This window comes from Apaloderma vittatum, unplaced genomic scaffold (assembly GCF_000703405.1).
Source record: "Apaloderma vittatum isolate BGI_N311 unplaced genomic scaffold, ASM70340v1 scaffold19724, whole genome shotgun sequence".
In the NCBI taxonomy this organism is placed as follows: Eukaryota; Metazoa; Chordata; class Aves; order Trogoniformes; family Trogonidae; genus Apaloderma; species Apaloderma vittatum.
Window position 1 is genome coordinate 57,275 of NW_009714575.1, and position 16,454 is coordinate 73,728.

Below are 16,454 nucleotides of genomic sequence, written 5' to 3' on the forward strand. Positions count from 1 at the left end.
CCCTGCAGAACGGGCAGGCTGGGTGGGCTGCTCACTATGTCTCTTGTCCATGCTGCAGCGAGGGATGCTCTGGGACTGCATAGCGTATGTGTAGTACATGGGTCTGTCTGATGAATCTATGGTTAGTCAGATCCCCGGCTTGCACCTTGCTCAGGGACAGGGGAGCAGCCTTGGAGGTATTCATCAAATTACTGCTCTGCAAGGGGATATCTGAGAGCCTGTGGATGGAGATCCCTGTGCCTTCATCCCTCTTGTATCTGGGCTAAGCCCACAAACTGGAGTTTGCTCTGACAGCTCCCAGCAGAAGGGAAACCTAGGAAAGCACAGGAAGGTTTTGTTCACTGATGTAATAATGTCCTAAAAGAAAATAGCCCTCTTGTCCTGGAAATGAATACATTAAATAACTCTGATGTTCTCAGTTCAATGTTCAGCCTGAGCATCTAAAACCTTTAAAACAACTAGGGAAGCCGTCTGATTCTACTGTGTCAGTAATGATGCCGCAGCTTTGAGAAATTAATTTCTTCCCCATTGCCTGCTCTGTTTGAGAAATGCTATCACATTGTGAGATACTGAACCAAGCTTCACTGATCACATTGCATAACAGGATGCTGGCTAATGATCCAAGATAATAGAAGGCGAAGGCTGAATACATTTTTAAAAATCATCACAATGCAAAATAATGCCAGTACTTGGTATTGTGCAGGAGAGGAGAAACTCTTCTAAATGTGCTGCCCAGATGCTCCATCAGAAAGAACACATTTTCATAACCTAAACCAGAATGATTGACTTCGTGAGAGAATCAATGAAACACCTCAGGCTGGATGCTCAGCAGGTGTAAATCAGCAGTGCTCCACTGGAGTCGATGGATCATTATTTCCTACTGCTGGAAGAGGAAACTAAGAATAGATGCAGTCAGCAGTTTAAAGTTCTCTAGTCCCAAGCAAGTGCTTGCAACACTGGCATCATTAACATCAAGCAAAAACCTGCCCTTACGGTAGATTAATCGCAGTGTTCCCATCAAAGCTTCTGAATACCTATGGCAGGGACCTCGGGTGAAATCCAGCCAGCATCACTTAGTGTTAGTTAAACCAACCCGCCGCTGCTTATTAAGAAGGTTAAACTCTGCAACAAGGACGTTGCAGCTTATGCAAGCGATGACTCGCCCTCCCTGACCTTGCTCTGTGGCTGGTGCTGCACGTTCCTTGGCAAGCAACCCTGACAAACTTCAGTGCAAATCCCAAATTACACGAAAGCCCTGTGATCTTCCACTTTCCAGAGCTTGGTGGTGATCTCACTTTTACAAGGCTGAACATGTGAAAATCAAGAGTAGAGGACAGGGAGAGGAGACATGAGAGGAGAGATGAGGTGCTCTGCCCAATAAAGCAGCCCAGTCTATTTTTTGGCCCCGTCCACTTCGTTACTGACAGCTCCTTGGGTGAATGGATATTTTTTTTCTTACTCAGAATAATTCTCAGATCACCAACAAAAACACCCCATCAAATGAGAGTGTGCTAGTTCAGTTTTCCCCTGGAAAAATTGCAGAGCAATTAGGAAGCAGAAAGAATACATATGGCCAGCCATATAGCCAGAATGATAATCAAGAACAGCAAGGGGGGGGAAAAAAGCCCAACTCCTTAGTCAGACAGCACTGCCTGTGAGCCAGTCCGGGCTGTTTAGAAACTGTGTGCCCAAACAGCATCTGGTCAATTATAAGAAATGCATCAAATGAAATTCAAACTCATTCACAAATAAATTAAGATGAGAGCAAAAGGGAAACATTTGCAAAGAATATAATTGGAATGAATAATTCAGACAGCCCTACCTTACCTCGTCAAAGTACTGTACAAATATTGACTCTGATTTCCTGCGTGAAGGCTTGTGACGGTACCTGTCCCTCCGTTGCCTCCGTGGAGTTGTCCCTCAGGCTTTTGCTCAGGGTTTTTCTCACAGCCTGACTCTCAGTGTGTAGCAGAGTAAACCTCTCACCCGGAGTTTTTGCCCAGCATTTATAGATACAGGCTTTATGGTGACTGGGAAACGTGAGTGCTTTGTGCACGTAACCAGGTGTGTGCATCAGTAGGGAAAGATGCCTTGTGATCCCATGCAGGAAAAAATTACCCTGTGGTCGTGGCCAAGGCTGGATGGTCTCACCGGGAGCATGCCCTTTGTGTGCCTGGGTTGTGATCCCTGCCTGAGGGCATACATTCCCTCTGGTCGCTCAGAAAGCCTCTCTCCCTGAAGCCCGTGGGAGATCAGCACCTGCAATACCCTCTAGTTTTGATGGGTGGCATTTGGATACCAAAGTGGGTAACAAAAGTCAAAGAAGAAGGAAAAACCTGGATGGAGATGTTCTTTAATGAGGTTCTGAGTCACGTAAAGTAGCCAGTTTTGTCTCTCTCCTACCCCCCCTATAGTGCATCATTACTCAGGATGGCATTTCTGCGTGTGTTTGAACTGCAAAAACAGAGGCACAAGCTTAAAATTAAACACTCGCTTAAGCACCATCCTGAACTGGTTCTGGAATAACAAGACACCCTGTCATCAAAGAGTGGGCAGAGAACATAGATACTCAGCAAATAAGTCTTTAGTTATAATATTTCCTCTAGTGCCTGTTTCTCTGTCCCTTCAGGGTCAAGCACAGAACCACATCTCCTGCACCACAAGCTCATTAGCCTTATTTCTTCTCTTGAAGGGGTGGACACGGATTCTGACATTTAGCATGGAAAAGCAGCTCTTCAGTACCAATCTCCAGATTAATTGTTGACATTTCTCTCCCTTTATCCCTTTGATGTGTGTGGGAAAAAAAAAATTATATACGTAGATTTAAAGGGAGGTGAGGGGGAGAGCAGCACAGCTAGAGGAGAGCCTGGCAATGCAGAGCAGAAGCCACCACGCTCCCCTGGGGTATTAACAGGCTGGTGATTGCTTCTAATGAGAGAGCAACAGCAGTGACGAGCAAGGTGAGATTCACAGAGCCCGACCGAGTGCAGGAGGTGTCAGAAAAATCATTCTTCTCACATTTCCCACTGCTTCCCTCCAGCATATGGCTCAGCTGTGCAGAGGTCCCTCGCCCTGGTGTCTGTGTGCGTGGAGCCAGCAAGTGCTGCGTGTATGGTCTTCCCTAAAATGCTATTTCTTTTTTGCCTCCTGCTCTTTTCAGTGATGCTAAAGGGAGCAATGAAGGGATGCCTGAACCCAGGTTCCTAAATTTTTCTCCATTTTGACACCTTCCTCAAAGTGGCAGAAAGAAAGAATGTATTACTTTACTGTAGGTCCATAATTAATTTTTTTTTCTAGTTGCACATCCTGCTGGTGTTCAGCCAGCACAGAGATGCCAGAGCTGGTCATTGCCTCTAACCATGACTGTCAGGTGCTGCTTTCAGCATCGGAGCCGAACTTTCCCCAGAAAACAGCAGATGTTTGCTGGCTGCGTCCTCCCAGAGCATCCTCGATCTGCCTGTGGGTTGCTGCCACGTGGTATGAAAGTTAACCGGTGCCTTCAAACACAGCATCACTCCCAGGCAAAACCTGCCTCGCTCTGTACGGTAGCACCAGGTGTGATCTTTCCCTGATAAAACATTTTTGATAAGGATTTGATCTTCCCAAGAACAGGAAAATTCTAAGTATTGCTAGAGGGACTAAGTACCTAAATCTTTTAATGAGCAACAAATTTATCATTACTGTTACTATAGCAGACAGGAAGACATCGCCAGACAGTAAATCTGTCGTGGTGGTTATTGCCATTTAATATTGAGTCAATATAAGTAATGTCTTGGAGTCTTTCCACATAAACTGATAAAGCAGCCAGGACATGGGCTGCTCTCCAAGCAGCAAGTAGTTTGAACTTGAGATTTCTGTAATAATTTTTCTCACTCTGCAATGAAGAGGAAAGAGTAGACTTAAGGCTTTTGCTGGAGAACTGGGCTGAAATCTTGGCTTTGGCTTCCTATGTGACCTTGGGCAAGTCATTTAATCTCTCTGAATTGCTGCAGAAGGGAGATCCCACTTTTGCCACCTCAGGTAACTTATTTAGGATCCACCTCAATTGGCCAAATCCCCGGCAGTCCCACTGATGTGGGATACAGTCACCCTCCCTCCATTCTCCATACGTGTATTTGGACTGTTTTTGCTGTTTCTCCTCTTTTCTCACCTGTCTGTGCTGCTGTGGTTCCCTGTAGCCACAGAAGGAGGGCAAGTCTAGTTGTTGCTAAAACCACTTGCTTTTTGCTGCTAAATTACAGTCCTGCTCTCTGCTTGAGGCAGGTGGTCACCAGCCTGAGGGGGATGATGCTGGGATGCTGTGCTCAGCCCAGGCCAGCTCCTGCAGCTCAGGCCAAGCAGTAAGAAACGGGATGTGATTAGGCTGAGATTTCTCTTTGTTGCCTTAAAAAGTCTTTGCGCTTTCTTTTTTCAACGTCTATTCCAGCTTGACTCAGCAAAGAGCTCTGATGGAGTAAACATGGCAATACGCTTAGATAAAACTGTCCCAAAGGGAAAACAATACAAATCTTGCTGGTTTGAAAAAAACCCACAACCTCAGTCAAAGGTTTTTGTCAAGATATAAAATTGATGTAGCAGTTTAACAGTTATTTAATATTTATGTATCCATGCCTTGCATCCAAATAGGTCAGGGCCCTATTGTGCTATGTGAGACATGCACGATGTCTCCAGCATTTTTCAAAAGCATCGCTGATACCTCCAGACTGTTGTTGCAGCCACTTCTACTTGCCTAATAGGAAAAATGGGTTTTGAAGGTGTTTCTTAAGGCAATGCAAACCCTTTGTGGAAGCATTCGGATTACACAGACAGTTGAGTTTTCTCCAAAATTCTGCTCTTGAAGGCTTTGTTTCAGACAAGGAGGTCTTCCGAAATGGTGGCATTTCACTCTTGTCTCAGTGCAAATGCTGTATTGATCCGGGATCGAGCCACGCTGGGAATCAGGGCTCGGGGTCAGGGCTGCCCCAGGAGCCCTGCAAGGGAGTTTGGCAGAGTTTGTGTTTCTCCGTTCCCTTCCTTCTGCCTCTCTGCCTCCACACATGCTCACATTGTCTAAAGCTCTTGTACATGGCTGCAAGAGGATTTAGGTGTACAGAGCATGCTCCCCTGTATTTCCCTATACACCGGGGAAATGCTGGGCTCTGAATAGTCTGACTAATATTTCTGCATGTTAATTTGGCAGCCCAGACCTTTGTGGCCCTTGAATTGGTGATGGGGGAATATGCTGAAAGAAAGCTGTGAACATGCAAAATCCTGTCAAGGGGGAAAAGGAAAAAGAGGGAAGAAGAAATGACTCCAGCCATAGCTCCTCTCTGCTTGCAGCACAGCAGATGGTGGAGGGTTACTAGACAGCAGTTCCTTGAGGCTTAGCATAAGCCAAGAAACAATAAAAGAAAGCGGAGAAAAGAAGATAGAAAAGAGAATTTAAACAGATTGTTGTGTCACCGTTCTATTCCTGCCACCTCAGCGGGAAATTAATCACATAATGTCACGTAAAGAAAAGCTAGCCCTGAAGGTCCAATGCAAAAATGTCTCTGCCTTGAGGGCATGAGTGAATCAGACCTCAGGGGATGGGGGGAGGGAAGCACCAGCTGGGCTGGGAGCAGGGAGCAGTTCCTATGGCCAAAAGCTGGGCTTGGATCTGTCCCATCAATGTGTCCAACGGCTCTGAGGACTGGGAGAAAAGTAAGAGCTGCAAAGTCAGCCTGAGGAGATGCAACTCCCTTATGAAAGGTTGTTTGTTTGTTTTTTTCCTCTGTGTGGGGCCAGCAGGCCGGGGGGCTGCAGCAGGGCAGGCAGGGAAAGGGCTTGACGGCTGAAGGAACCAGCCTGATGGAGCCACAAGTTAGCAGCATCTCAGCATCGCAGAGAAGTAAATGGGCTGTTCTCTTAATTGGAGATTTACAGCCAAGATGGGTATGGAGGAGTCCATATTTCTTTGTAGGAGTTGGATGACCGTGGAGAGAAGGCTCCCTGGAGAGGTATCTAGGATATGGATGGACGTTACCCATAAATACAGTGAAATAAGTTTCCCATTAGACTTAAATCCAGTGAGGCGGCATGAATCAACTTAAACATGCATAACTCTCCCTTATATATCACCACTGCTGAAGCATTAATTAACCCATAACAACCATCCCTAGATTCTCAGAAAGATCTCATTCTTTGCTCTATCCCAGCACCACCGCTGCAGAAACAAATTAATGGTTTCTGGGTCAAACTGCAACCTGTGCATTTGGTGCCACAAAAAGCTGTGAGGTAACTAAGGACCCAGGGGACTACATGCCCCAGGCAAAGGGGTGGTTTGGGGGGATCTGCTTGGTTTTTAAGGCACGTATGCTCAAGTGCTTTGCCTCGACAATGCTATATCTGATGGCAGAACCTAGTAAGACTAAGAGACCTGCCTGGAATATGAGTATTCTCCTTTTTCATTTATTGTCTTTGTACAACTCTCCCCCCAAAAATCACGTTGGCTTGCATTAGGCTGCACAGATTGGTTTGAACTGAGCTTCCAGTGAGAGAGAGGCAGGCGAAAGAGCAGAGCAAAACAAATAAAGAAAAGGCATTAAGTAAATAAAAAGGCTATTTAAGATGGCTGCGTCCCCAGCTAGAGCTCCTACTATTTGTGTCTGTGCCAGAAGAACCAGAAGCCAAAAACAGAGAAAGAAAGGGAACTAAGTGGAAAAGAGAAATTAATCCTCAAGTAACTGAGAACAGGTGCTTCATTTGGGCACTTGGATGTGAATGTGCTGCAGTTGGTTGCTCTATCGACAGGGGAATTCAATAAGCGAGGCTGGTGCACTGATGACAGAGCTCAAAGAATGAAAACCCGTGTAAATTAACTCCCTTCCACCAGACTGTGCTTTATTAAAAAACACAAGTTCGTTCTCAAGGCAATACCTTGAAGGTCACTGCTCTAGCAGCTTGGGCAAAAAAAAAACCACCTAAAACCTGAACCTCCCAAATGCTTTGTGTAACCAAAGGGACTTGAGTTGCAAGCCTTCGTTCTTCCTTCTGCTGACAGGAGGCTGGTGCCCGCCTGACTGCTGGGGTGAAAATGCACCCACTCAGACTGCATCACAAGGGGAGAAGGAAAGATCCGTGTGGCTTCCCAGCCCGCTGTAAAGGAGGTAGAGGAAAGCAAGCCTGTGTTTCGCTCAGCTCTGGTGTCTTGCTGCACCAGCCTGGACACCTGAGGTACAGCCTCAGCAGGTGGGTTTAGATCGAGCTGGGGCCTCTGTGTGTTGTCTGGAAGAGCAACAGTCACACTGCCCATGGGTCACGGTGAGGTTGGCCTCTGCTGCTGCAGACAGAGTTGTGGCATCCTGACTCCATTTGATGCAGGACAATCTTTCAGAACAGAGTTAAGAGCATCACGTCAAATATAATTAAGAGACAATAACAGCCTATTAGTTCCAGTGCCTAATTTTAAACCTCAGACTGTCTAAAACCCCTCAGTCTGCTTTTAGAGGAGCTGTCAGCTCCTCAAGGTATAAATAAGAAGCATAGAGAATGGATAATCTCTGTCTTAGGGCCAAACACCATCTTCTAGAAAAGGTAAAATTCCCATTTCATCATATACTCATTAAGACTTTTCTTTCTGGCTAAATGTGAGCAGTTTCCCCTGGGACGAGCAGGCTAACACAAGGGCTTTATCTGCTTTGACTCTGAGCCATGGCAGTTCCTTCCAAAAGGCAAAGGCAAAGAGGAGAAGCACCATCCTCTGAGCAGCTCAGCTCACTTCTCAGCTGTCCCAAATTTGACCAGTTCCTCCTTCCTTCGAAGCAGCCCCCCTCTCCTCTCCCCCCGTGCATGACTGTAGCCCGGCTTCCTGTCCTCGTCCCGACTCACATTCCCTGGATCAGACTGTTTGCTCTGAAACAACCCAGGCAATTTGCAGGCCAAAATTATCTACAGAGGAAAAGATAATTGGTTGTGTGAGCCTGAGCTGAGAGTGAGGTTTTTACTGTTTGACAGTCTTCCATTAATGTTGTACATATGCAAATAATACCTTTCAGTTTTGGAACACTGTTTGGGTAACTATTATAAATTGCTACCCAAAATATTCCACCCCTCAACCCTGTGATGTAGAGTTGAATATTGTATGTATGAATGATGCATCAAAAGTAGCCCATATACTGAGTCAGGATATCTTCCACTAATGAAGTCCCTAAAGAAATGCACCACAGACCTTCTGAGCTGAGATATTCCAATGGCTTGGGTATATCAAGGGAGAGCTAAAATAGCATTAGATACAAGATCTTCCTAGTAAAATTCACCAAAGAAGCACATAAACATCAAAGAGTCTTAACTCTTAACTTGTAAAAAATATTCTTGTGTTTGGATTGACAAGAAAGTAGGGTAGTGCCCTAGATGCATAGCTATGAGAAGTAGCGTGGCTCCTAAACTGTTGTGGTGACTTATTCTTATAGAATGATGAACAGATTGAAATTAATTAATTTTTGCCTTACAAAAAATATATGTCATTTTTTAATTTACAAATCTACAGTGAGTGGTCATAACCTACTTGATTTTTCAATGTTGATCAAATGCGAACGCTAATAATAATGCTCAAAGGTTGCTCATGAAATTGAATTAGAACGTGCCTGGCATCAGCTCTCTCAAAATACTCCTGGCTACTTGTTACTGGATCTCTTGGTTCTGCTCATATGAGCAAAACAAGCTAATTCTTTATCAGATCAGACCTTATCTTTGAAAATAGACACTGTCACATGATGAAATCGTAAGTTCCTGTCTTCATTTCTTATCATGAAATAATTAGAATATTTCATTTCTGTACCCTGAGTCATAAACAATGATAAAAAGCTAGTAATTCAATTAGAAACTGGACTCTTTTTCTAACGAGCAACCATACATTGTGGTATCAGTATTCTTGCACAGTGCTAAAAAGTAAATGTTTGCAGGCTTGCTAGCAACTTCCCAGAGCTCTCTTAAAAATATTGATTTTTTGGTGCTCAGCCTTCAATGCCACTGTTAGACTGTGGGCTCCTGCTCTGCAAGGCACTGAGGGTTACATATGCAAGTCACACTTGGGAACTGAAAATTAAGTGATTATGAAAACACATTTCAGTAGCAACCCTCTCACTCTGGGTGCTTTCAGAAATCCTCCTCCATCCTGAAGGTGGTGGAAGCGTTGGAGCACCTCTGTGCCATCGCGTGGGGAGGCCCCATGCCACCATGCAGGGAGGGGTCGAGCCTCATCTTCTGCCTGCCCGGTGCCCCTTCCCCATGAGGAGCAATGCAATCTGTGCTCTTATACTGTTGCTTTGAGCCTGTCCTCTCCCCCAAAAATGTGCCCCACACCGATGTGGCACAGGTGTGCCAGCTGGACCTCCGCAGGAACGGTTCTGCTGTCTCACTGCTGCGGAGCCCCCGTCGCGGTGCTTTAGCACATGGCACTTGAAAACAAAGTTAGCAGAATAAGCCTTTTAGCTATAAATTGCAGGTATTAAAGATCCATGTGATAATTGTCTTATCTGTCTCCAAATGTGCTTATGATGCTGAGAGAGAACAAATTGGATTACGCCTGAAACGGGCTCTGCCATTTTCATAAATTACCCAGGAAAGCAGCGAGGGCTCAGAAATGCAGGTACCTTGCCTTTGACAGACCGTGATTTTACTGAGGGATCTTGTGGAAGGGAGCAAGCAAACAAACAAACTGAGAAAGATCTTTTTGGGGGAAGGGATAGAGAGGTGAAACCCGTGAACCAATGGCAAAAAGTGACATGGAAGTGGCAAAGCTACAGCAGAAGAATGGGGGGCGTATTAAATTAAATATCCCCAACCCAGGACAAATTTGAGGGGTATGATTATCAGAGAAAAACAGATCTGTGTCCTCCAACTCCCATCATCTGGAGCCCACAGATCCAACTATTTTTCTCTCTGCGTTCTTCTGCCTTTTGCTGTTTGTTCTTGGAGTTTGCAGCGAGAAGCAGCAGCTGCTTGCTCCCCCCTCAGAGCCCCGGCAGTGTCACATCAGTGGGCACAACCCAGCTGTGCTGGCAACATCTTCCTCTCATGTCCAGCACAATTTAAAAGCTTCTTTATGGGGCTGGTGAATTTTTTAAAGAACGTGTCATAGAATCATAGAACAGTTTCGGCTGGAAGAGACCTGCAAGATCATCAGGGACCTACTCTGTGCCTTGGTGGCATTGCATAGGGCACACGTTATTTTACAAACATTACTTTAGCTGGCTAAAGGAAAGTGGGAACAAAAGTGACAGAAGATCTGAATGGTGTTTTAAACTAGGGAAGCTCTTTCAAAATACGGTAAGGAATGCAAAATAGCTGTAATAAATATGAAAGCTCTTTGGGCTCTGGTATACATTAAATCTTGAAAGTGTTTGGTTAATGATATCTGCCATATCCCTGAAACAGAAGATTTTTTTCATTTCTCCATCTTTCACTCTCCCCTCCCCCTTTTTGGAGAAGAAAGGCTAAAATATTTATCTCTGAACAGGCTTCTGAATTCATAAAATATGTTTTAAGTTATTTCTCCACTTTTGTCAGTTCTTCCTAAAAACTGCTTGGTAAGCTCTTTGGAGATCCTAAGTGGATTTTCTCCCACTGGTTTGCTCACAGTGCTCATTGTTGAAAATTACTGGCGTTAAACCCCACAAGCTTTAGAAAAAAGAAGCTTAGAAAAGAAATTCAGACAGAACCAGGAATGGCATAGCATTAAGGAATATACTGAAAAACGTAACAAGGCTCCAAGAGCAGCAAACCTGCATCTTCAGATGGGAAAACAGCTCTCACAAAGCTCGGAGTGGCTCTGGGGAACCGTGCAGGTGGGTCTGTCCCAGAGCCAAGTGTTACGGGCTGAGATCAGGAGACGCCCTTTGCAATGGTCTTGGGAAGCCTATGACCAAGGTGGCCGTTTCCAGTGAACACATATTGCTGCAAAATACTCTTTGATTGTCCCATATTTACAAACATCCCTCCCCCGGAGAGCTTGGTCAGGTCAGGCTGGTCTCCTGGTATTGAGCCTGCAGCAGCCAGAAGCCGTGGGATGAGGGAATAACGAGGCTGATGCCTCTTTCTTCTGCTCACACTTCTACTTGTGAGAAGGGAAGCCAGGCCAAAATTTTACTGTCTTCAAGGCTGATCCTCCTAAAACCAGCTGCTTTCATTTTTAGGACAGTAAATTTCTGGCAGTGGAGAGTGAAGAGACTAAACTTTCTTTATTAGTTTGAATTTTCTTTATGGGTCTGCCAAAGAGCTGGGTTTTTTCCGTTCAGTTTTGGCTCTCTCTTCATGCTCCCTCCCTATTTTCTGCTGATTTTTGTTTACCTGAAAGCATAACTAGAGACCTTAAAAACCAGTATGGGGCTCGTTCCTCCCTGTCACCTACCTACTTACTCTAGACAAAGTTGCTGGCATCTGGTAGCAGCGTAACTGCCATCGAGCAGCTGAGCACATACATGATTTATTGTTAGCTGTTTCTAGTTAGGAGCGAGACGAACATCAGAGCCTCATACTTTTGGAGTAACCCTGCGTGTGTATTAGGAATGTATCTGAAAAAGACTAATTTCCCAGAGAAGGAAACCAAAGTAAGAAGGGTCTGTTCTTACACACAGCACCCAAACTGACCCAGAAGTTGTCTCCAAAAACTTCATTCCAGGTCGCTTGGGCTATCATCTCTGTAATCGATCAACTGCTCCTCTTTTTCTCTTTCCTATGCACTTAAAACACACATTCCTCATCACACATATCCATCTGTATTTAAAACAAACCCCTTTTCCCACATCATTCATGTTCTTGGGGCCCTTGGCATGCGTCCTTGTGGTAGCAATGTCTAGTTGTATTTTGGAGAGGGCTTCAAATTGACCAGTTGCTTCCAATCCAGTCTTGTGGGAGAACAAGGAAACCAGCCATGGGAATGAAGTGAGTGGTTAAAGAAGACAAAACCAGCAAGGAGAGGGTACACTGGTTAATTCTTTGCACGTTTTCCTCACTCATTCCCCCTGAGGCAACATCTTTATTGTGGTCTTTGCTCCTACACTAGCCCACACATCATTATAGTTGTTTACATACCATCACTAGTAATAATAATAATAGCTAAGTAATAATTCTTCATTTGAATGTGATGAACGGCTGCATCTCTCAGTAAAAATAAATACATGAGGGAAAGGGAAAAATACATCATTGTTACTAGCAAATGAGGCATAGTGCAAGAAATTAAAATATCTGGCTTATGGAAAAGCAGGGAAAAACAACTTTGCACGGATGTCTTAAACCAATAGGCGTAAGGATCATTTATCGAACGTAAGAGAAATTAATAAAAGATAATTAAGAGAGATATAAATGTTTGCTGAAGTTCTGTATAAGTCAGCACCAGCAGGCATAAAATTAGAGTTCAAATAAGAACATCGATTACAGTTTCGTGCTTCAGCTGACATGCTCAAGTTTTACACTTTAAAAAAAAAAAAATCTACATTTTTAAAGGGTAAAATGCATCCCGTTAGAAACGACCCTATAAGTTATCAAAAACTTCAATTCCTGGCTCTGTAATAGAATGGGTGTAGTTAAATTTCCCCTTTCTGAGCAGCACGGAGACTCCTGCAGCTCTGCCCTACAGCAACCGCTGCCGAGCTCGGAGGGCTGGGCGAGCACCCAGCAGCCGAGTGTTCTCACCCTCCCAGCACAGGCAAAACCCTCCACGTGGCACCAGGCGTCTTCTGCCAGCAATTCGTCTACTGTTTGTGGAGCAAGAAAAAGGAGAAGGCAAAGGAAAGCGTCGCACCTCAGCAATGCTCTGGGCTCTCCCTGTGCGCAGGGCGGCTGCAGCACGTTACCTGCTGGCCAGGCTTCCCCATCTCACTCACGGTGTCCTTCAGCAACCCCGCTGAGCCAGGCAAAGCCTAGGATTTCAGGGGTTAATGCCTTGGCAAGGTTCAAAGGCAGTTCACAGAAATGGTACTAGCTGAGGGGTAATAAGGCAAAGCTGAGCCTGCTCAAGGCTTTAGAAGGAGAGGAAAGGGAGATAAGCAAGCTGTTTGCTTGTGGGGGTGTTGTGAGGTAGGAAAAGAAGAGGTTGGTGATGGGTCGTGCGATGTGATGCTGCTCTTACGCTTTGCTTCTGCACTTTTGGTCTTGTCAGGTCCACACAGCAGGTGCTGTGGCCAAACTGGGACCTCTCTGCTTTGAGTGGAGGTGCCTTTGCTTAGACACTGTTGTAGGGATGGTGGCTCCTGTTCTCACCTCTCTGGGCTCTGCTGGTCTCTCTTCCTTCCACAAAAGCAGTTTTTCCGTACTGGGGTCAGGATGGGTGATGGGCAAGGGGGCAATTGAACCGCATCTAGAAAGTCCAGTTATTCTCTCTGGTATCAGGCTCTTGTTTTCAGTCTTCATAGGTTTGGAGTTTATTTGGTGATGTGTCAGTGAAAAGACAGCTTGCTCTCTGAAGCTGGAGTAGCTGGATTCGTGACTTTGACAGAGCTGTATGTACCAGCAAGGGGGGGAAGCAAATAGATTGGAAATATTAATATAATAGCACTCTAAAGCTGCTTGTCCACAAACTGCTGTGCATCCAGAATGTGTAGCAGTGAGAGAGCATAATGTTTCAGCCCTTTTTTTAAAAAAAAATTACTTACAAGCTCATGCTGAAAAACTCTCATACTTGTGCTCTCTAGTATAAATATGTCAATATTAAAATCATGCTGTTATTGTATTTCTAGGTTTTTTTTATGAAGAGGCTTCAGGATAATTCAACCAGCATCTCTCTTGAATAGCTGCATTTTAGCACAGCAGAAAGCAAGGACATAAGACCTGTTTTATTTTGATGAAATCTATATTTCTGTTTCATGTTTTTCTTCCTCTCCCGAACTGTTTACAAATTGTAATTTAGCCCATGGTCTTTGTCAACATATTCCAGCCACAAAGCTTTCAAAGATGGCCAAAAGTGCTTCTTTCTTTTTCCTGTAAGCTCTCTTGCTGTTCCACCAGAGATGAGTTGTTTAAAAACAAAATTTCAGGAATGAGTCAGAGGCGTGAAAGAAAGTGACAACAGTTAGGAATTGCTACTCCTCTCTGATATTCAGGGATTTGTTCAGTAATTGTGCAACTCCTCCAAGCCCTGCTTGTCCTGAGTGAGGGACTGGCTGTCTCTCTTCACAACTGAATTAAACTGCTTTTCCTCTGTATTAGTGGGCAGGAAGTCTCTTGGTATAGCCATAATCAATCATGAGCCCAGGGTATGTTGTTTTAGTTTTGCAGAGATCTATACAGTGCATGTTTATTAAAACTTCAGCCTTTACTTTTTCCTAATGATTAATGTTGCCCCTGGCATGGGAAGCTGGGCAAAGGTCTCTTCACCCTTGTAGTCGTGCCAAGGCTGAGATCTTGATCACCTGGCATCCTGTATCACACACTGATTTCTGACTGAAAATTTTTACACTAGAGTAACACATGACAACCTGAATAGTGTGGGTTTTTAACAAAATAGAGGCACTGGAGCAGAAAAATGAAGGTTTTTTTTTAGTTTAACCATGAGAGGAAATATGGGGTACAGGGAGGCTGAGCCTGCAATAGAAACAGAGGAGCACAAAGTTCAGCAATTTTATTAAAGAGACGTAAAAGCACAGACTGGAAATCCATCTTTCAGGAAGCAGAAGAGACCCCTGTTACAGGTGAATTTGCCACAGGTGTCTTATAAAAGGAGATGGGACACCCTTGCAGATGGGAACAGAGCATGCTGGCACCAGTCTCTCACACGCTGTGATGCCAGCTGTCCCAGATGACGTGGGATTTCCTGCAGCACATTCACAAACACCATGCCCCTTATTAAAATGATGTTACTTGGACAAAGGTTTCAGCAGAAGCAACATGTAGGACCAGGAAAAATGAAGTTACTTTCTAAAAGCCTCATTGGACCGTCGGGCATGTAGGACGACTCATCGGCAGTTCTGCTGCTCCTCAGCTCCTCTGCAGTTCTGCCTGGGATCTCTGCCCTCCTTCCTGGGTTTCCTGGTGTCACATTAATCAGTGCTCTCTTCCATATTTTAAAGGCTTTAAATCTGGCGATGCTACTCTGACTGCAGTCAAAGGAGACACAGAAATCCATCACTTCTACTGTTTCTTCCTTCAGTTACTGTATGTCAAAAACATCCCATCGTTTCCTCTCCAGCTTCACACAGCAGAACTTGCTGTGAGATTAATGAAGATGCAGAGATTCACCCTTGGGAAATAAGAATTTCTGCAAGGACTTTATAACCTCAAATTCTAGTGTGTCTTAGAAAAGGTCACAGAAGGGAGAAAGTCTAGGAGAGAAAGGGGTTGCAATTAGGAGCATGTAACTAGAACAATTCTTCAATTTCCACGCATGATGAAATGAATCTGTCCTGGCAGAACTAGCATGAAGAGAGGATATGTTGAAGTACGTGTTTGTGAAATGTTTGTATCATCCAGGAGGAAAGGCCAAGCTGTTTGTGTAGCAGCACTTTGGCAGTAGTTTAATCTATTTAATCTATTCCTTAAAAATGGTCAGGTGTGTGGTTCTCCAAGCCCCAGATGGTGCATTCACATCCATATTGGGAAAAATTAGATTGAGACCCCAATGAGGTGCTAATTTTTAAGCAAGTTTAGAACAGCTCAGAGCCGAGAATAGTCCACAGCTGAGAGTCTTGCAGCCATCTAAGGTGAAGAGAAAATGCATAGAAACTTTCATAAAACTGTGAACACTAATTCCATAAAGAAGTGCAGCATGCCTGCCCTGATTTGGATGATGTTGAGAAGACTGGAAAGAAAATCAGCTGATAAGATGCAACTACACAGTTTAGGACAAAGATGCTTCAGGAATTCTGTAAGCAAAGTTGATCCCACCCTGGAGATGGATGAAAGGCTCTGAGATATTCCCACTCCTATTTTCCTAAGGTGCACAATGACACTCAGAAATTGCACCTGTTAGTCTGCTGGGTCTAGAAGTCATTTAAGGGGAACTGTTTGCCCATTTCCAATGACCACAAGGAAAACCCACAAGACTCAAAGCTCGAGGGGATGGTAGCAGTCAGAATTAACTGTCTTAACTAATTAGCTTTTATGAATCATGGCCCAATGAGTCAAGAGAGTCTGTCCTCCTTGCAGTGGTTGGCAGCTGTGGGGTTCCCAGGGCTCCTCCGTGCTCAGCAGCATCAGAACAAACACTTTGCGTTTTTTTGCTGTTCTAAGACAATTGCATGTCTCCAGTCTTGGGTTGTTTGTTGGTTGTTGTCTTTTGGTTATTTTTTTTTTTTTTTAAATTTGAACCCTTTTTGAATTTAACATCTCAGATATGAACCTTCCCTGTTCATCGAGTCCAGGCTGTACCTGAGAGCTTATTTGTACTCCTGTAAAGTATTACCTCCTATTCTTATCGCTTGCGAGATTATCCCCGGGAACTATTTACTCTTTGCCAGTGGAACCTAATGTATACAACCAGTCATAAACAAAATACTGCTACA